Here is an 11466-nt window from a genome sequence, read left to right on the forward strand (position 1 = left end):
TGAAGTGTGGCCAAAGTGGACATGTAAAAAGTATGTATTGTACCTGACCACTGACATCTCGCATGCAGATGTTTGAGGCACTACATCTCTGTAAAGGAACTGTTTTAATAACAAGAAAGAGTTAGTCATAGCTGAAACACACAGCTAGTCCCAACCAAAGCAAACCTGTTGAAACTTTTATTACTTTGGGGGACTTGGAACTATAAAAATAGTTAATTACCTTTAAAAATAACTTTAGTGCCTGGTTTTTATAGCTGGATGGCATCTTATTTTTACTATGTCTTCCTCCTAGAAATATTTCTTGGAGGAAAAAAAGGCAGGGAGCCACTTACTCTGAATTCAGGTGAAAATCTGAGGGGAAACTTCTGGTCCAACCCCTGTCTGGTCCTTAATCTGTGCATGTTCTGCAGGCATCTACACTGTGGGTTAAACTGCAGAAGCCTCTGTGCTGCAAGGTCAGAAGACCAGCAGTCGTAAGATCAAATCCACGTGATGGAGTAAGCGCCGGTCGCTTGTCCCAGCTCCCACCAACCTAGCGGTTCGAAAGCATGTAAAAATGCAAGTACTGTAGATAAATAGGCACCACCTAGGTCAGAAGGTAAACGATGTTCCGTGTATAGTCATGCTGGCCACGTGACCGCGGAGGATTGTCTGCGGACAAACGCTAGCCCTATGGGTTGGAAACGGAGATGAGCACCACCGCCTAGGGCCAGATGCAACTGGACAAAATTGTCAAGGGGAACCTTTACCTTTACCTTACAGGAATCATGAAATTCTCAAGGGTGAAGAGGCGTTTCTGCAAGTGTCTCTCTGGTTTGGCAGAACTGGATGTGAAGATGGGAGGTTGTGTGAGGGCAGTCTAAATCACTGGTCTGTGGTCACATAATATTACTTAGTATTTTATGGGGCTTATTTCAAGCAACCAAAGTCGTTTGGGGCCATTATTGAAATCCAGGTGGGCAGGCTTGAGAGATCGATTCAAACTTGGAAAAAAATATTTTCCACATTCCTAGAATCCCTCAGAAATAAGAGACGCCAGCAGCTCTCTTGGCTATGAGATCTTCAGAAATGCAGTGCTAAACAGAAACTTTATCAAGCTCCGTTCTGGCCACATGCCCAGCCTAGGATCGTAGCATGTGCAACCATGTGCATGCATCTATGTGACACAAGTGTAGTGCAGCCAGGACTAAAGGGTTGAAACCCTAGAACTCTCTGAGGAGCAGGGATGATGACATCATCTGCCACCGCCACCCCTCAGGTTTTCTCTTGTTGCTGCAATCCACTTAGCAACTGGCTGAGAAAAGGATTGATTTTTGCAGGAAGACAGTATTGTTGCAAGTTATCTCTGTTTTAGTGCAAACTTATTAAGACGGCTTGATCTTGAATGGGCAATTAAGAACCATTCGCTTTTTAAAGAATGGCTCTTTGTTTGATGATATTATGGACCTATCCCTCTGCTTGAATGCCTGGATTTCCTTTTTCAGGAATGGCTACTGGGTTGTCATTGTGGACACTTGCACGTCCAAATTAACCACTGTACCTGTGTTTGAAAAAGAAGAATTAAATTTTCAGTTCTTTGGATTGTCTGGAAGTTGAGTCACGGCAACTGGACTTCTTCTTGAGTCCAGTTGCCATGATTCAACTTCCAGATAACCTCATCTGGATGACTGAGAATCTTCACAGATCCTTTGACTTTTTTTAAAACTACATTTCCCAGAATCCCACACTTCTTTCTTTCCTCTTGGCCTGCCTGGCACCTGTTTTCTTTCTTTAAGAAAGCCTGATTTAGGGAACAGAGTAGTACTTTTGCTGACGCTCTTATTAAATGCTTGGAAGTCGGAAACTCTTGCTAATTCTTTGCATGTCAGCTGAGATCTACCCACAGATTCGGATCAACCTTTGTGTCCGTCTCTTGTTTAATGGGAATCCGAATCACAGCCCATTGGTGGGACCCATTTAACTTGGTTACTATGTGTGTCTGCCCGTGCAAGATGGCTTGTACCCCAAACTAACCAAATTAAATTGGCACATGAAGCAGAAGATCTCCAGAATATCTGCTCCCATTCTTGGCAATTTAAGGAATAAGAATTGGCTGCCCTTTCCTTTTATCCCCACCCCCCCAAAAAACACACCCCAGCTGTCTGAGATGGCTGGCTCACTCTTCCTAATGAAAGGGCAGAGAAAGGACATGTCTGGGGATTTGGACTACCTTAAGCAGAAGACCGAAATCAAAATGTTTGAGTCGGAAGGGGCCTCTAAGGCCATCAAGCCCAACTCCCTGCTTGATGCAGGAATCCAAATCAAAGCAGATCTGACAGAGGGTTGTCGAATTTTCTCTTGAATGCCTCCAGCGTTGGAGTGCTTACCACCTCCCAAAGTAATTGGTTCCATTGTTGTACTGCTCTAACAGTTAAGAAGTCTTTCCTGCTCTTCAGCCCAAATCTGGCTCCCTGTAGTTTCAGCTCATTCTTATGTGTCCTGCATTCTGGGACGATCAAGAACAGATCCTGCCCCTCCTTTGCATGACTGTCTTCCAAGTATTTCAAGAGTGCTGTCATACCTTCCCCTCAGTCTTCTTTTCTCAAGGCTAAACACATCCAGTTCTTTCAATCAATCCTGGTATCCAGTCCCTTGATCACCCTTGTTGGCCTCATCTGAACTACGGCTCCTCTACAGCTGTAGCTCAAAAAGGAAACAATTCCTCATCTCCACCGACTCTGTCTTTGCATGCTTTCCATGTTTTTGGCCAAACTGTACAGTTTACAGTGTGTCGGAGGTCCAGGCTAGCTTCCTCGTCACGGGCTGCAGAGAGGATTGCGTTGCAAACACCAGCAAACCAGTGACTTTAGATCACCCAAACTGGTGCCCGCTACAGGTGTGGGACTCCAGCATTCATAGCCTTGGCCATGATATCAAGTTCTCGTGCTAGCTGGGGATGTTGGAGGTTGTAGTCCTTCCCAGCCAGACAGTGACAGCTTGGGGAAGAATTTTTTCCGTTATATTTATGCCTAACCGATTTCATTGATTTAAAGGAACTTCAATCAGCAACAGTTTGACGAGTTTGGTTTCAGGGAGAGACAAGGCAGGGGAACGTCTCTGTGACACAAGATCTCATTGCAGGCATGCCTTATATAATTGAACCCATTCTGAGAAAGCTGGGTGAGTTGGGAGGGGAGGATGTTTGCCTGTCTGATTGCAAGTGTGGCGAGAGGGTAAGGATTAGCAAAGCTCAGCTGTGTGTGTTCTCCATCCAAACTCCCTGCCTACATTAAAAATTTGCTTTTATAAAATAATGGCTTGGAGGTTGCTAAGCAACCTTACAATTCTCCCACTCTCTTGCACTTCTTCTGTGGCTCGTCTTTTCTTAACATCAGGAGACTTATTTCTTTAAAAAAAAAAAAAACACTTTTGCATTACCAGGTGCTGGAATTTATATGACCTTTTAAAAAGGTATTGACATGTTGCCTGGAAGTCTAATGTGAAAATAATCAGAACATCTGCTTGTATTAGACAGAGTAGTGTGAGCTAATCAAGTTACCTTATGAGGCAACACCTAGGCAGAAGAAAGATTTTGGATGTTTTGATGCATTAATTGTGCATCATATGTTTCAAACATATGCTACTAGCCACCTTGAAGATGGTTCTGTATTAAAAACAAGCAGATCTGAAATCTGTTTAATATTTATATACACAAATAAACAAGAACATAAAAAAATATTTAATGAATTAGACCAAAGTTCTCTCCAAGACAACTTTCTTACAATCTGATAATAACAGATGTGTTGGATTATATCTCCTATCATTCTTGGACTGGAGTGATGGGAACTGTAATTTAGCACATCTCGAAAGTGTGTGCCTGATGAAAATTCACAGAACACAATATTCCTCTTTGTATTCATGGCCAAATCAAATGTGAAGAGGAAGCTTGTAAAGAACAATCTGCTGTGATGTACTGTCAAGTTGCTTCTAAATTATGGCAAACCGTAACAGCAGTGGTCCCCAACCTTGCGCCTCCAGATGTTCTTGGACTACAACTCCCAGAAGCCTTCACCACCACCTCTGCTGGCCAGGATTTCTGGGAGTTGAAGTCCAAGAACATCTGGAGGCCCAAGGTTGGGGACCACTGCTTAACAGGGTTTTTGAGGCATGCAAGCTGTTCAAGGAATGGTTTATCACCGCCACTCCCCAGTGACCTTCCACGGTGAAGCAGGAATTTGAACCAAAATATCTCCTGCATCCTAGTCCAGTACTCCATCCACTACACCACACTCCCTCTCAAGAAGGACATGCAGATAGTGTCGTGTGGGTTGCCAGCACCTGCGCCAAGGCAAACTTTGCACCCCCTAAAAATTCTGTGCCCAGGGCAACAGCCCCTGTGACCTCCCCCACGCTGTGCCCCTACATGCAAGGAGACAACATGTGCTGTAGTCTTCTCCCATTGTTTCTTCCTAGCGATGGGTCCTTCCTTTCTTTGTGTCAGAATCACAGGCTGGTTTCTCCATTCCGGTGCTGCTGTTTGCAATAAAATTACAGCAAGGGCTCTCTGTTGTGCTAAACAGTTTGGTCTTGTGTCTCAAAGGGGTTGGGGATTCACTTCCTGCTATAGCAATGAACTTGGGTCTGTTGACTTGAATGCCATTCCCATCAAATACAGTGGGACCTACCTTTGAGCAAACATGCACCGGATCTGGTTGCCTCCTGTACTTAGCACTGCTTCCCCGTCAGAAGGGAAAAGACACCAGGTTTTGGTCAAGAGCCAAAACTGGGTGCCATTGTAAACACTAGTGCAATTACTGTCATGTCAAATGTAGTGCTTGGCAGCTTACGCTTATATTTATATTTAATAGCCTTCAAAAGCCTGATGTGCTGCAAATGTGATGATGTTTAAATGTTTAAACGTTGAGTCTTTCCAGACTAGCAGGTAGCAACAATTAGGGTGGTTGTCGTCATTACAGCAACATCTTCCACTGGCTTCAAAAGCTTTAAAAATGGCTTAGATAAGCTCACAGAGGACAATGGTTTTTAGCTGTGTAAGGTGATGATAACTTGCGAACATAGAAGTCGCTTGCCAGTGGAGGCCACCTCTTTACAGACCAGGGATGGGCAAACGACAGCCCTCCAGATGCTGTTGCATATCATGCCACACATCAGCCATGGGTAAGATAACCGATGGTCAGGGATCCGGGCACTTGCTGCCCTACAACATCTGGAGGCGTTTCCAAGCCTTCTAATCCTCTTGGGAACTTTAACACATATAATGCCAAACATTGTGTTAAAGTCTACCATGTTGCTCTGAGGAAACTGAAGCAAAACCAAGGTAACTGACTTTGTTAGTTCATTGAAACCTTTAACAATCAATACAGAGAATTCTGTTACTCCTCATATCGATTTATCTGACAGCTTTTTGACAAACTGTCAGTTATTGGAAAGTAGCCAGTTAATAGGCAGCCTTCTAAATAGCACATTGAATGTAGATTTTGGCAAGTTAAGACTGTCAGGTTTTGCATCAGACCTGGTCTTGGGTCCCGATGGTTTGTTGTTGCTAAACGACGCTGGGACCCTTAGAGAGCAGAAGCTGAACTGTTCAAAAGCTGAGATGCCAGAAACTAAAGACGCTACACCAGTAACAGGGGAACATGATTCTTCTCAATCTTGTAAATTAGTCTCCTTGAACTGTGATAAAACAACTTCACCGAAGGATCCAGATAGCTGTAGAATACAGGATTTTTAGCAGAAATTAGAGACACATTAAAGGAAATAAATCAATCTGTGGCCACTATAACAGAACATCTGTTGGAAAATAAGATGCAATTTGCAAAAAAACAAACAAACCCAGTAGACCTCTTGAGCCAGAGCCAGGCTGAACATACATGGTGTGTGTCCAATAAGATGAACTACAGTGGTGCCCCGCATAGCGACGTTAATCCGTTCCGGATTAATCGTCGCTATGCAAAAACATCGCTAAACGTTTAATGTGTTCCTATGGCTCAAAAACTCACTGTTCAGCAATGTTCCTCCATAGCGCCGCCATTTTCACACCCTCGGTAAGCGAGGGCAGGGCACGAAAACACTTGCGGCGGCCATTTTGGGTGTCCGGCGGCCATTTTGGAAACGCCGATCAGCTGTTTTAAAAAATCGCAATGCGAAGATCGGTAAGCCTATACAGAACATCGCAATGTGATCGCATTAGCGATCTAAAAAAATAGATCGCTATGTGAATTCGTCATTAAACGGTGCGCTCGTTATGCGAGGCACCATTGTATTACAATCTGTCTCCAAAAACTATTGACAGAAATGATAAGCAGGGCAATCTTATTGCCTTCTCCTTTGTCTGTGCCATTACGGTACCTTACCAGAGGGGTGAGCTAGTGGGCTGCTCTCTGCTGCTCTATAGCACCACCACTGCAGGTGGTCAGAGGATGGTACTGCAGCTTCCAGCTCAGTCAGAGTCAGGGGACATGAGCAGGATAATTGCATTCTTCCCACACTTGTAAAGGTGATGATCATAATCTAGTCCACAGTCTGAGAAATGGTTTAGAGTTTAGACTCAAACTGAATTGCTTATGGATGCCCCTTCCTGTCCCCGGATTTGGTTATTTGAATGCAAATAGAGGTAGGGCCAGTGTTTATGTTTCCCTTGAGATCTGATAACTGGGCTTAATATAAGCATTGTAGCATTTTTGTACAGCTGCCAAGTTCCCAGGGGACTAGCAACACACACACTCTCTCTCACACACAAACACACCACAAAGTTTACACCTTACTTTCTCCTCTTTAAAAATGATGGAGGTCTCCAGGTCTTCTGTTCATGGGAAGGATAATGGAGTGGGTTTGGGAATCACCTTGCTTTTGTCCCAGGAACCGAGTCCTGTTCATTAGCTTGTGGGTTAACAGCCCTAGACTCATCTGGCTTGAGGTTGGGCCATGACATCTTTCACTGTAAGGCAACCCCTGCCTAAGGGTTCATCTGTGAGAAGCAGGTACTGTATCTCTATTTGGCAAGACAGGTGAATGGCTAGGAAGCTGCCTTCCACTGAGCCAGACCACTGGTGGATTTAGTTCCAAATTCTCGACAATGATCTACAGCTTTGTGTGAATACAGGCAAAATGAAGAGGCTGTTGGTCAACGGTTCTAGTGTTTTGAGGAAGGATATTTAATCTCTTCATGGGGTTGCATTCCTCTAAATGAGAAACCTCCTTATACTGATTTAGATCATTGGCCCATCTAACCCTAAATGATTGTCAGCTCTAAGTAGCAGCTACTCTCCAGACAGATTTCGCCTCCTCCTCCAATTAGTCCTATTGGAGATGCCAAGAATTGAACCTGGGACCACCTGCATGTAAAGCACATGCCCTGTGATGAAGCTACAGCCATTCCTTTAACAAGACCGTGGGGCACAATGGGACAATTAAATGGTGGCAGCGGCAGTTGCTAGAGACAGAGGGCCAAGGGCAGACTTCATCCCCAGGGGTCCATATTAAAGCTGGTCAGTTGTCCAGGCTTCTGATGGTGGGTCTGATCAGAGGGCGTGTGCAGTGGTGGGAGGAGAATCATAGCCAAAAATTCTGTACAGGAGGAGTCAATGAAATATGGTCCTCATGATTCCATAGGGCCCCCCGCCAGCATGCATGGATTCAGAGGTAAAGGCGTTGAGATCTTGCTTCCCACTCACCCTCCACCCCTGCCATGCATCCATGTCACCCTGTTCAGTATCAGAACAAGGCTCTAATGGCTGCCAGTTGGACACATGGTGGGCACTGGGCACTGTGGAGGGTGGCTTTCAGTATGCCGCTTAACATTTCTTCAAGCAGTAGGGAATTCCTTGTAAGAACATTGAATTCTGGAGGCTTGCAGTGTCTTTTTGCAGCAGCTGGCTCCTTACACAGATTCAGGCTGGCTTCCAGTTCATTCATTCCCAAACCCAAGGGCTAGTTACAACCTCTAAAAGCCTTCATGGTGTCGGCAGTGTATACTGGATGGGAACAGGGAGCAGAGAGAACAAGGTCTGTAAAGCAGCGCCAATTCTCCACTACCACCCCCATAAAAAGCGAATTGCATCTGAGTGGGACTCAGAATGTCCCAGCCTGCAGCCGGCCACCTGGTCTTTTGTTCTTTGCTGGTAGAACTGGAAACCCAGCTCCCATTGAAGCATGTGGGATGTGTTCCAGTCCAGTAGCCATCAGCCATCGCTGCTCAAACAATGCTGAAAGAGCAGTCATTTATGCATCAGGGGCATTTTTGACTTTCTGTAGAAGCTTAACTAAAGCATCTGTGGTACTTAGCAAGCAAGCAAGCCAAACAGAAGGTGATATTCTACTCAACCCCCACCACATATTATGGAGACCATATGGAAGGTCTGGCTATCTGTTTTGTTTTATCTACTATGATTGTTTCACACACGTAGTTTCTTCCATGATGGTTTTGATGGCCAGTCTGTCATCCATGTTAGCACAGTCAAGAAAAATTATGATTTTCAAGCTTTTCATTATATAGTCTTCAAAGTAGGCATTTTCTCTCTTTATGCCTTTCAGGAGAAAGTTTGTTTTTGGGACATAAGGCTTTTTGAGAATGACCCAAGTCTTCATCATTTCTTTCTTGCAAACCTAAAGCTGTAACAGCTTTCCCTTGCTCTTAATGGAACGTACATTTCTGTCTTATGACTGTTTTCAAAAGCATTTGCATTGAAACCCTATTTCAGTTTCTAAAGAAAGGCTGTTCAATTGTTGTCGCTCCATTCCCAATGCTGTCAAACCAAAGTGTTTTCCTTTCCTTTCCTTTTGCAATTGTTTTTGGAACACGCTGTGAACCTTTTTAATAGTATTTCACATGAGACTTTTCTTACATTTGAACGTCAGAGCAGATCGCCTCTCAATTTAATTGCTTGACTGCTAGATTTGCCACCCATCACAGAGCCAGTCTGTTGGTTGAACCTCTCCCTTGAATTACACCAGAGAAGCCCAGGCCCTTCACCAAAGTCCAAAGTCCAGTTGTGGAGCCATGAAAGCTCTCTGATTGTACATTGGCTGCCCATTCAATTCCGCGTTGATTTCAAAGTTCTAATGATCACAAACAAAGCCCTAAATGGTTTAGGACCTCAATACTTGGCAGAACGCCTCATCCCACCTAGATCTACTCGTATCACCTGATCTAGCCAGGAGGGGCGACTGAGGAGCCTAATGCCGAGGGAGGCCCGGAAAGAAAAAACAAGGCACTGGGCCTTCTCGGCAGTGGCTCCCAGGCTCTGGAACATGCTCCCCTCCCCCCCGAGATTTGTCTGGCCCCCTCGCTGGGCATTTTCAAAAACCAACTTAAGACCTGGTTATATAGGCCTTTCCTCCGGGCACTATGTAACTTTCTCTCTTTCTCTATCTTTATCTATTCTGTTTGTGTAAATGTTGTAAATTGTTATTCCATATTAATTGTTTTTATTCTGTGTTTTGTGAGCCGCCCAGAGTAGACTATGTCTAAATGGGTGGCATATAAGTTCGTTCAATCAATCAATCAATCAATCAATCAATCAATCAATCAATCAATCAATCAATCAATCAATCAATCAATCAATCAAATAAAGTGGTGAATAGGACTTTTCCACTCATCACTTTAGCCAAAAATCCAGTCTTACTCTTTCTCCACTCACAGAAGAGAGAGGAGGAGCAATGGATTGTCAGCTGAGTTTGCAAGCAGTAATCAGAGATGGGAAAATTTACTCTTTTGGACAAAACCTCCAAGAATACTGCAGCCATACTGGGAGTTCTAGCCCAAGGCAAGTGTCTGGTTCAGAGCAAAAGGGAAATCACATAAGAGTTGCCTTCACTGCAGCTGAACACCCCCCCCCCCCCAGGTACAAGGCCAATCATGCACTCCAGTCTTGTGGGGCTCTTCTGAGATACGGCACACAACAGGAAGCCCGGTGAAGCATGGGAAATGTTTACTCAGTTGCCCTTCTGCAGTCACAGAATGCAACCGGATGCTGGTCCAAAAATCCACCCCTGACCTCATTTGACATGCAAATATCATCAGAGAGCTGTTGGCTTTGCAGGCTGTTCTCTTTTCTAGCTGGGAGGAAGGAATCCCCGCAGGTATCCCCAATCTCTGATTGGAGACAACTGGAAGATTCTCCCGTGCAGGATCTGCATAGGACCCTAAGCTGCCAACACGTACATTCTAACTCTCAACAGGCCAGAAAATGTTCTGGCTCTGTGTGTCTCTTTCACCCAGACACTCAGAAATTGTTTTAAAACGCAATCTAATAGCTGTTCCCACCCACATTTTTAAAAACTTCATAAATCAACCTTGATAGTGGGCAAGAGATGAAATACAGCTTCATATGCTCTTTGCACCAGCAGTGAAGAAATCTACCACTGTCTAAGAAGGGACAATATGTTTATTGATCCACCAGGGCTAATTCACAGTGTTCCTCTTGAAGGTAGCAGTGCTTTAAAAACCCCTCAGCTATATTTTTGTTCGATTTTCCATGTTCTGAATACATCCAAGGGTTTAAATTCCCCTTGGTACCAATTATAGCTTTGAAGCAAGGTTAGCTTAACGCATAATTCCACTCAGAAAAGCACCACCACCGAAACAGAAAATTCATTTCCCGCAGTCTACTAGGAGGAGGAGGAGGTGAGGGTGGGATCAATGTAAGGAGCTGGTCTGGGATGTGGTGGTGGTGGGTGACAGCAGAGATCTGACAATGTGATGAGTGGGGGAGTGGAACATGGAACTGAGGAAGGCAATGCAGCTTGGCTTGAGGAAGCAGGGTAGAGCCCCTGGTGGCAAGGGCTAATGGTGAGTACAGTATATGTATTTCAAAGTTCAGCTGCTCTTAGAAGAGAATCTTTAGTTTCCTTCTTTTTTTAATGTTACTGCTCAAGATATTTTGCAGCCTGAGGTGAAAAATGGGTTTCCATTCCACAAAATGCAGCCAACTAGACTAGCCGTTAGATCCAGAGATGGGGAAATGACTTTTTTGGCCATTCTGGCAATCAGAGTCTGGGAACTGTAGTTCCGGAAAATCAGCATTTCCAATCAACTGGTGGAAAGTTACTTCAACACTTCTGTCCTCCATAACATCTAAGGCAGCATGCCAGTTCAGGGAACTGAGAACCATAGAATCATAGAATCATTGAGTTGGAATGGGGCCTCTAAGGTCATTGAGACCAACCCCCTGCTCAGTGCAGGAATCCCAATCTGACAGATGGTTGTCCAATTTTCTCTTGAATGCTACCAGTGTTGGAGAGGTCACCACCTCCCAATGTAACTGATTCAATTGTCGTGCTGCTCTAACAGTTAAGAAGTTTTTCCTGCTATTTAGCCCAAATCTGGATTCCTGGAACTTGAGCCCATTATTATGCGTCCTGTACTCTGGGATGAGACAGAAGAGATCCTGCCCCTCCTTTATATGACTTCATTTCAAGTACCTGTATTTAAAAAGTGCAGTCATATGTGGAAGTAAATGCGTGGCA

The sequence above is a fragment of the Pogona vitticeps genome, chromosome 8 (assembly GCF_051106095.1).
Source record: "Pogona vitticeps strain Pit_001003342236 chromosome 8, PviZW2.1, whole genome shotgun sequence".
NCBI classification, from domain to species: domain Eukaryota; kingdom Metazoa; phylum Chordata; class Lepidosauria; order Squamata; family Agamidae; genus Pogona; species Pogona vitticeps.